The following is an 11039-nucleotide window of genomic DNA, read 5'->3' as shown; positions in this document are numbered from 1 at the left end:
TTTTTTTCCAATAAATATGCTGTCATTAAAATGTTAATATAAAAAAATATATATATTTTAAAAATACAGAAACAAAATTGTTTTAATAAGTAAAGATTCTGAAAGTATTGAAGGAGATCCAATAATAATTTAATATATATTTACAGTAGTAAAAGCAAAATATATTTTATTATATGATATGATTAATATCATGTTTTTAAATATGATGGTTTCATTCTAAATGGTGATTATCTCTAATATGGACACCCAACATAATATATGATATTTATCATCTGAATCTAACCATGTCATGTCAACAAATGGAAAAGTCAGCCATCTATTAATTATCATGTTAATTACTGTGCGCCTTTAGCCCCAACAGCAGGGGCGCTCTTTAGCCCAACTACCATACTTTTACATATTATATTTCTTTCGTTATTTAAAAACTGTTGCTTTAATTATCTAAAACAAAACTGAAAATCATAAAGAAGACATTTCTCTCAAAATATAAGCATTCATTTTAGTGATTCTCATTTGCTACTTAAATCTACAACATTTTTAAAAACATAAAATATTAGATCAAGTAAGCACAGAATCAACTTTGCGCTGCTGTGCGCGATCTCGTCAAAGATCAGACAAAAATACACATGCATCTTGAAAAGCGGATGTTTTGGAAAGTGCTACGCCACGTTTTTGTGCCATCTAGTGGTTTAGATGAAAATAATATCAAAGGCGCCTTTTACCCCCGGGGCGCCTTTAGCCCCGTTGTACCCTAATAATTGCTTAGTTTTTATTATTTTATTTCTGCTTTTTAACACAATGGAAATTAAATAATAATTTCTTATCATTATTATTATTGTTGTTGTTGTTGTTGTTGTTATTAATGATAATAATAATAATATATTTTAAAGTATTATATTTTATTGTAATATAATTTGTATACATGGCATATACAGTATATACAGTATACATACATAGAAAATATAGTATAATGTATATGTTTATGTATGTGTATATATATCATATTATATTGTCATATTATGTCATTACAATATATTTTATAGAATTTTCATAAATGTATTTATATATGAGTATTTTATCAGATATTTATTATATTATTTCAATTTATACATTTAATATATAATTTAATATATGCATGTGTATGTACATTTAAATTTGTATTTGAGTTTTTTTTAGTGTTTTAATAACTTTAAAATTGCACACACAGACACAACAGACACACTTACTCAGTGTACATATTGTGGCGAAATTCTGAGTAATTGCTTCCCATAATTCTCACACTTGCTTTGCATATCAGTTGGGTGTGATGGCACATTTTTCCACCGCTGCCAGACGTCTGACGCTCTGAAAATAAACCTCGCAGTCTCTGAGCGCAATTATGAAGGTTACTGTGTTAAATTTAGCCGTGGAAACGTTGATCATCCGCGGGAGAACAGGGAGATGTGATGAATGAGTGCGTGGCTGTTGTTGATGGTGACAACGGCTTCTCTGTTGACTGTGAGCACTGTGGCAGAGGTGAGGCTGTGCCTGTGGAAAGTGTTTTACAGCAGCTCAGATCGTAGGTGGAGGTGAGAGCAGGGGCGTAGATTACGCGGGGGACGATTGCGACAATACACCATATATGGTTTATTTGTGTTTGTCAAGTCATAGCCACGTTTATACACACTCAGACCAGTTGGGAGACTGCCAGAGCCTGCTCAACACACATACACAAAGTCATTCATTTACACGCTCTCTACCTCATGAACCTCTCTCCCTTTCTATCTGAATCAGAACACACTCCTCCACCTGTGGCTCAGCCACTCATCCTGGAGTGCAAGCAGAAAGACGGAGAGTGAGAGAGAGAGAGAGAGAGAGATTGGTCCTACTATAAGAGCCTGCATGCTCTGGCGTGAAGGAGTCAGTCCTTGCAGGAGGACACTGCTGGTGTTTGATTGATGATGAAAGGATGAGAAAATAAATAGATAGAGAGAGTAGATACAAATATGTGAGGAAGCACCCACAGGACACTTTAAAAAATGCGTCTGGGCAATATAGCTTAAAAAAAAAAAACACACAATATATTTTTGATTTAGTTTTTTTTTTTTTTACAATAGCCAAAATGTATGTTTTTTTTTGCTCTGAAATGGGTTAAAATTTAGATTTTTCATTTCCCATTATGACAACAAAATAGCCATTGTCCAAAACAGATTCAAAATGTACAGAAAATTCACTTACAAATATGCAAGGTTTTCAACTAAACGGAAGAATGGCAAATAACAATGTATTCAAATACAACAACAAAGTTCGGGATCAGTATGATTTTTTTTTTTTACTGTTTTTGAAAAGTCTTTTATAATCACCAAGGCTGATTTTACTTTATTTTTATTCAAATAAATAAATAAATAGTAATGTTATGAAATATTGCAATATTGAAATATTAAAAAATAACTGTTTTCTATTTGAATACATTTAAAAATGTAATTTATAGTGATTTCAAAGCTAGATTTTTTGTATCATTACTCCAGTCACATGAACCTTCAGAAATCATTCTGATATTCTGATTTGCTGCTATATATGGTATAGTGTATAATGTTACAAAAGCTTTATTTCACATAAATGCTGATCTTTGGATCTTTCTATTCATCAAAGAATCCTGAAAAAATGGACTCAACTGTTTTAAATATTGATAATAATAATAATAATAATTTAAAAAGGTTTCTTGAGCAGCAAATCAGCATATTAGAAAGATTTCTGAAGGATTTGACACTGAAGACTGGAGTAATGATGAATATATATATAACATTTCTGTCCCCCTCACTTCTGAAATGATGGCTACGCCCCTGGGTGAGAGTGAGGGTCTTTCTGTTTCTCGCGCTCACACTTTCACTGGGAATGTTTTTCGAGCTTGTTAACGTGGGCTCATGAATATTACAAGCCTGCAGGTCCTTGTGCGCTCAGGTGAATGCAGCGTGATGTGTACACAAACTGTTTCCTGTTTTCGGTGTATATGCGTGCTTCTATGAATGCACGTGTGGGTGGAGATTATATTTAATAAAGAAAGTATGATCAGCTACTTTTTCCTAATTTCCTTCATTTAGACCTTTAAAAGCTTTCTTGAGAAGCCTTTCTTTAGTTGTTATGCTCAGTGAATTAGAAATACTACAATAGAGATTGTCAAACCTTTGTTCTCAGTGTTAAATCTCTATTTTTTTTGAGCTGATGTTCATATATATAATATACATATACATATAAATGTGTGTATATATATATATATATATAAAGGTCTTCAATTTGGGGATGGGATCACAATATGGAAATTTTTTTCTGGAAACTTTTTCTTTTTTTGAGCTGATTTTTTTTTCTATTTTAAAAAATATATATATATAATTAAAAGAGCCAATTGACTTTTAAAGTCTTAAAATGTCTTAAATGCCATAGCAAAAGTCTTTCAAAAATTATAATTTTAATGTCTTCAATCTGGGGGGAGAAAAATAGGAATCATGATACAGATTAATGTGATTATGAACTTTTTTTTTCTTTATCTCTATTCTTCTTGAGCTGATTTTTTTTCTCTTTTTTTCTATAATTAAAGGAGCCATAAGAAAAAAGTCATAATTATTTTTCGATGTCTTAAATTTGGGAATGGAAAAATACAGATCATGATATGGTTTGATGTGATTATTAGACTTCAATCGATGATTACCGTGCATTTATACCAAGTGATTGTGAATCTTCTGCTGTTGATATATTATGACAATGTTTACATTATGGTTTATTGTATTGTAATATTTTTATTTTTATTGAAATAATTATATGTTGTAGTAGACAGCTGTACATTTTGAATAAGTAGTTGATAGGACTAAGGCATTTCAAAATAACAGTCCTGTCGTATTTCAGCTTGTTTATAATTAAATGTACAGCATTGTGCACAATTATTTTTTTTCTGATAATTATTTGTATTTGGCCACACAATAAACTGTATCTAGCTTTTAATTCATCATAAACTTATGTGGATTCTCTCTGGGTCGCCTATCACAGAAAGGAAAGACTAAGAGCATTATTTAACAGATTCAATAGATTTTACTGGTATCTCAAAAAGAGTCTTAAAAGTCTAAAATTTGATTTTAATAATGAATAATAAGAAGAAAGAAGCAGCATATCTGGTTAAAATGTTAAAATTAAAATTAATAAAATAGTTTTGTCAGTTTTTAGGAATACATTCACATATAGAGGGTCTTAAATTGGATAGAAGTTCCATTGACAGGCTTTCTTCTTTTTATCAACCTCTTTTCCTAAAAGCCCTGACCTTTGACCCTTGGGCTAATGTAGTTGTCCATCTCTTTGCCTGTCACTCTTCCCCAGTCTAATGTTGTGAAATGAGACTCTGTCAGAGCTGCGAGCCACTGTTCCGAGGGAGGAGAGTGAAATGTACAGCATGCATAGCTGTGAATTATGTATTGTGATTCTTGCTTCTTGAGGTAACAGCAGCTCAAAGGGATCTTGCTGTAAAAACTGCTGCCGTGGGAGACTTTGGGCCTGCTGAGGCATCAAATATAGTGTGTTTTGTGTATGCATATTATTTTTTTGTGCCGCGTAGATTCACACTGTCTGTAGAATGACCTCATCACTCACAGTACACACACACACACATCCACACACACACACACACACATATCTCGCAAATACCATAGTTTCTCCAAAAATACTTGACTTACAGATACTACTGTAAAACCATCATAAATTAATATGGCATCTTGTTTCTATTAACCATAGAAACCATTGATATTAACCAAATTAGTTTTATTATTCAAACTAGTTATACTTTTGGTGATGAAATGGCTAAAAAGCAATTTGACTAAAAAAATCTGCTAACTAAATAAATAAATGGCTGAAAATTATATGTGCAATATAATTAAAATATCCATAAATAATATAATAATTATATCAATAAATAATATTATATATATAACAATCTATAAAATAAATAAACAAACAAACACTGAAATGATTGAAAAATATTTAACAAAAAATCTGTTAAATAAATAAATAAATGGCTGAAAAATATCAGCAGATTTTAACTAAAATATCAGCTACATAAATTAATATACAGTTTATTAAACAAACAATGGCTGAAGAATATATCCGGAATTTAACTAAAAAAAAAACAAATAAATAAATTCTGTAATGGTTGAAAAATATCGGTGGAATTTAGCTGAAACTGCTAAATAAATAAACTATTAATTATTAATTAATACTGAAATGGCTAAAAATATCTATTTAACAACAACAACAAAATGCTAAATAAAAATTAAAAAAATTATACAAAAAAAACTACTGAAATGACTGATAAATATGTGGAATTTAACTAAAAATCTGCTAAATAAATACTATCGTAAGTCAAACAAAGGTTGATTTTTACTGACAAACAGATGATATTTAGTTGAGCAAGATCTGAACTTGTGACTGCTTGCAAGAAATAGTCCTGTAAGCCACAATGTCTCATATTCAGGTTGCATGGTCCTGTGGTTTCCTCACAAACCGTTAATATGAAAATGTAATTTAACCTTATCAGTCTTATCAGCCATTTCTGCAGAAGTATAGCTAGTTCAGAAACACACACACACACACACACACACATGCACACACACACACACACACACAAACGCACGCACGCACGCACGCACGCACACACAATGTGTATAATATAATATATAATATGGTAATATATAATTAAACTTGTATATAATCATTAATCTAAAAGTAAAAATATAAATGTTATATAATTTGTAAGTAATATAATATATATAAATATAATATTTATTGAAACAGTTTATTCAAACAGTACTTAAGTATTTTGTACTTTTTTGACCAATTTATTAACATTTATTTAAATTCCTTTCAATTTTAAAATATGTATAAATAAATATATACAATATTTAGCCTTTTCTCATGCGTTAACATAAACACTCACAGGTTTGGTGTTTTTACTTTCCATTAACTATGTTTCAGAGGGTTTAAAATAGACTAAAGGTGCTCTACACTTCATGCACTGTGTTTGTAAGGGTATATTTGAGCAAACAGCAGCAATATGAGATTGTAGGGGTGTTTTAAGAGGGTCACTGGGATATTGGGTCACGCTTGCATAATGTGGCTAAAGTCAGACAACATTACTGTGGTTTATAGGGCACTGGAGTTTATGTGAGATTTCTTCACTAATCGTTTTCTGTCTTGCTCTCTGTTTCTAGGCCTGCATTTGAGCCTGAGTCTTCCTCACCTGCCAGCCATGGACTAGACGAGAGGAGTGTGTGTTAGAGAGTGTGTGACCGCAGACATAAGCATGGTGGTGAGGTGGCTGCTCAACTCCCATTGAGAACACAGAAAGTAAGAATGCCTTTATTCATGTGATCAGCGTTTATTCAGATGGTTTCACGGGAACTTCACAAAGCCCACACGGAATCTGTGATCACGTCTGACAAATTTCCGTATAATTTTAACACACGTCTTTAACAAAACTCAACATATTTCTGTGTTGATGTACCTGAAAAAGATTTTTTTTTTTTTTAATGTTTACATTTTTTTTTATATAATATACCTTTTATATACTTATTTCAGCTGCTAGAAATTGGTCTTTATCTCAAACGTTTATCATTTTTATTATTAATTATTTCAAATCAATGTTCAATGATCATGAACAACTGGAACTCATTGTTTCAAATGGTTGAAAAAAAAACGCAAAGCTACTGTATTTGAATACGTTATGTTACAATAAAAACATTATATTATAATTATTAAGAAATATAAATGACAGATAATAATAATAATGTAACATTTATATTTTTACTTTTATATATAAATTATTATATACAAGTTTAATTATATCATATTATATCAAATGTATTTATTTTTATATTAATGATTACATACAAGTTTAATTATATTATATTATATTATGATTAATTCATATGAAATATATTTATTACAGATTATACAGTATATAATATTAATATAACGTTTTTACTTTTATATTAATGATTATATACAAAGTTATTTATAACTTGATATAAATTATATCAATATGCAATTATAAAAAATACAGACAATAAAAAAACAATAATAACATTTGTATTTTTTCTTTTATATTAATGGTATTAATGATATTAATGATCATATACAACAATTATATATAACTATTATTAATTAATTATATGCAATATTATTATTGATTAGATATACTTTGCAAATGCACCATTATAAAATATACAGCAATATGTTGTGCTGATTTTTAATTGGCTGTTATTGACAGACCATTATGCCGTCAGGAACAGCCATCATTAGTTTCAAACTGCAACACTCTTCATTTTTCATTTGCCTGACTCTCACTGCCAGCAACTCACGTTTCATGCTGTAAAGATTTAAAAAAAATTTAGTTACCATGTTTACTGAAGTTATATAGGGATATTTCTGTTATCAGAACTCAAATGGGTGCAAACCATTTCAAAATTGTAAATTAGCAGAAAGCATTTGTTTTTATTAAAATAAAATTAAAACTACCCACCGCTGCCTCCGCTTGATTTACACACACTAGAATAAACTCCACCTTAAATCACACTGAATCCAGATCTTAAAAGCACATGCTAGCAAGTACATGTTTATGTTTGAGTTTTACTGGATGAAGATCATTGTGACATATTACAGAACAGATCAGCCGGTGAGCAATGGATCCATCATTTAAAATGGGCTGAGGTGTTTTATAGACAGTTATACCCAAATACATTCCAGTGTGTTTAAATATGGAACCGCTGGATATTTTGAGCTAATGTTTTGAGTGCTTTACTGAACTGGTTTTGCTTACGGTGAGGCCCAACGCAGACCCACACATACCAGAAGGATGTAACTGGATGAAAAGAAAAATGTTTCCTCATCTTGATATGAGGAAGATATACGTTTTTGCTGTCAAAACAGAAAATCGTGTAAAGAGGGATATACTGTATACAGATTCAGAATTAGCTGTTATTTATGTAGTTATTTGCCAGTCTGGAGTTTTGAAGTGACTGTGATTATGTTGAGTATAAGTATAAAAGAATATAAGTAATATACGATTATAAGTATGAAAGAAGCATTTACTTTTTTAGTATTTACTTTACTAATTGAAGAGTTTTTTTTGTTTTTATCAGGCTCCTATCCCTTACGAAAAAGAAGTTTATTCAAGTGTGCTGTTAGTATACTTCTTTTAAACTAAAAATAGGAAAGTATACTTTTAGTCTACTTTTTATGTACTTCTCAGAAATGGGCTTTATATATATATAAACATGAAAAATACAGATAAATTTCAAAAGCAAAATCAAGTCCCTAGAATATTTACCACTGAGTATTGAGGTATTACATATTTGCATCAGGGTTAATTTAGTTTAATTTAGTTTTACTTGATGTACTAAAATAACTAAAACTAAAATAAAAATAAATAAACTCTACACAGACATTTAAAAAAAAAAGAAAAATGACAAAAACGCACATCAAAATTACTAAAACATTAACTAAAATTAAAATGAAGACAGAGAATATAAAAAACTGAATTAAATATTAATAAAAACTATAATAATATCTCAGTGATAGTAAAATAACACTAATTTGTAAGTATATACTGTATGTTATATATTTGTAATTTCCCACATTATATGTTAATGACAGGCTATCTAAAGGTCATCAGGCGTTACGATTAAACCTATCAAAAAGCACAAAAATAATCCACCTGCTGACAGAGGCCATAGAGTTGGGATTGTTAATGTGCTGTGTCTCTTAGAGAGTGAATGATCTAATCTGATGTTTAATTCTGCAGGGTTAGTCAGGCTTCTCTAATGGCTCTAGCAGAATGTAATTCCAGGGTTTGTATAATCTTACTCAAAGTGCAGTGGATTACTTTGTATTGTTTGGAAGCTCGCTCTCGGCTCTTCGGTTTAGATTAATGGGCGAAAACATACTTCACGCAAGTACGTAAACGCAGGCGTAAATGTTTGAGCAGCACATCATCAGCATGAAATCCCATTGAACATACTTAACGTGCACTGCTTTGGTTGTAAAAACCTGAACTACTAGTCGATTAATCGTTTTAAGGAGGCCGTATAATTAGAATGGTTAACCTGTTCCAGATATATAAATATATTATATATAAGTTCTCCCTCAGTGTTTGTCGTTTCTCGTTTATGTTGACGTGTATTTCATTCCTGTCCCCAGTATTTTTGTTATTAAAGTCTATTTCCTAGTGTTAATTAAATTTTATATCATGATTTTAAACAAAAGTAATCCCATTTAAATTTAGAAGCATGAAGTTCAATTAAAAGTAATCTAAAAGTAATCCAAAAGTAGTATTACTGACTAAAATTTTTATCATGTAATTTGTAATCAGTAACAGACTAAAAGTAATCTACCCCAAACATTACATTCTTTGACAGTTTAATGTCAAAAAATTATTTTATTAGTAGTTTTCTTATATTCTTTTCTTTAGTGATTTATACAATCTTTATATCATTAATGCTATTTTTCAAGTCAATTTTTGTCTTATATTAGACTATCGTGACTCATCCATATTCAGAACGCATCCTAAAGCATGTTTCAGGTCTGTGAGTTGCACTCAGTAGTGGGCAGCTAAGCTTTTTCTCCACTGTGGGCAGCTTCACATTCCTCTCATTTTTGTGTCACACTTCGTAAATGGTGCGGAAGCTGCTGGCCGCCGGTCCGGCCGTCTGACACACGACACACTTGCACGGATAAACAGTCCTCTGTTATTGCAGTGAACCCGTAGGTGTTCCTCCCTCCAGCCAGCATAGCTGGGTTCGGTCTGATCTCACCAGAATCAAACAACAGCGCATTTCATAAGGCAATGACAAAAAAGGCCTTCAGCAGAATGTCACAGCCAATGTGTTCCAGCTGAAAAACCCCACACGCAGCCCGCATACTGTCAGCACAGTGTTGAAACATCACACCAGTGTGTCCGCTGTCCAGCGCAGTGACTCATCCACACGGCCTTGTGACAGAACACACCCAAAAACATGCATGCAACAGGTTATTGACACACCACCACTTAAAGGGACAGTTCACCCAAAAACGAAAATCCTGTCATCATTTACTCACCCTCGTGTTGTTCCAAACCTGTATGAGGTTCTTTCTTCTATTGGACACAAAACAAGATATTTTGTAGAATGTTGGTAACCAAACAGTTGCTGGTAGCCATTGACTTCCATAGTATGGAAAAAATACTATGGAAGTCAATGGGGTCCAAAAACTGTTTGGTTACCAACATTCTTCAAAATATCTTCTTTCATGTTCAATAGAAGAATGAAGATATTTTGAAGAATGTTGGTAAACAAAGAGTTGTCGGTAGCCATTGACTTCCATAATATGGAGGGGAAAAAAACACTATGGAAGTCAGTGGGGTCCAGAAACCAAAATGGGGTTTGATTACCAATATTCTTCAAAATATTGTATCAGATGAAGAAAAAAACAACAACATGAGGGTGATTAAATGATAATAGAATTTTTTATTTTTGAGTGAACTGTCCCTTTAATTACTTAGTAAAGTACAATATGATATATCTGGCTCTTTCTTTTCTCAAATTAAAGCAGATTATGCCAAACAGCTGTGTCCCACAGCAAAGCATTATCTGTTCTCTTTGGGAGTTTGTTAGTATTTCTAGCAGTGTAATCATATCCAGGTGTCTCACTGTCAGCTGTTGTGAGATCCACACACTCTAAAAAATTATTTTTCAAAGTAAATGAAACAGAGATTATTGCAGTACATTTTGCAAGAAAATACTATTTCATTCATTCTACTTAAATATTTCATTTTTATTCAATGTTACTTGATCCACTAATGATTGACAACCACTCCAAATACTTTTGGTCTTTAATTTGTTTTTATATATTTACTATAGTTACTTCCGAGGCTAACAGGGAACGCTCTCAGAACTTTGGGTAACGTTGTGGCAATGTTCTCTCAAAGTTATGAACAAACGTACACTCTAAAAATGCTGGGTAAAATAGGGACAAACCCAGCAATTGGG

The 11039-nt window shown here is 31.4% G+C and overlaps 1 protein-coding gene across 1 annotated transcript in view; it reads left to right on the top strand.

The window, feature by feature from the left end:
- LOC107752330 (OTU domain-containing protein 7A-like) overlaps positions 1-11039 on the top strand; it is a 75704-nt gene that overhangs the window by 28306 nt on the left and 36359 nt on the right. Inside the window, exon 2 of the mRNA XM_016568280.1 lies at positions 6228-6363. The gene's annotated coding sequence lies outside the window, so the exon portion shown is untranslated. The remainder of the gene's footprint in view (positions 1-6227; positions 6364-11039) is intronic.

This window comes from Sinocyclocheilus rhinocerous, unplaced genomic scaffold (genome assembly GCF_001515625.1).
Source record: "Sinocyclocheilus rhinocerous isolate Xijiao unplaced genomic scaffold, SAMN03320098_v1.1 scaffold861, whole genome shotgun sequence".
NCBI lineage: Eukaryota > Metazoa > Chordata > Actinopteri > Cypriniformes > Cyprinidae > Sinocyclocheilus > Sinocyclocheilus rhinocerous.
This window is presented reverse-complemented; position numbering and strand designations above follow the sequence as displayed.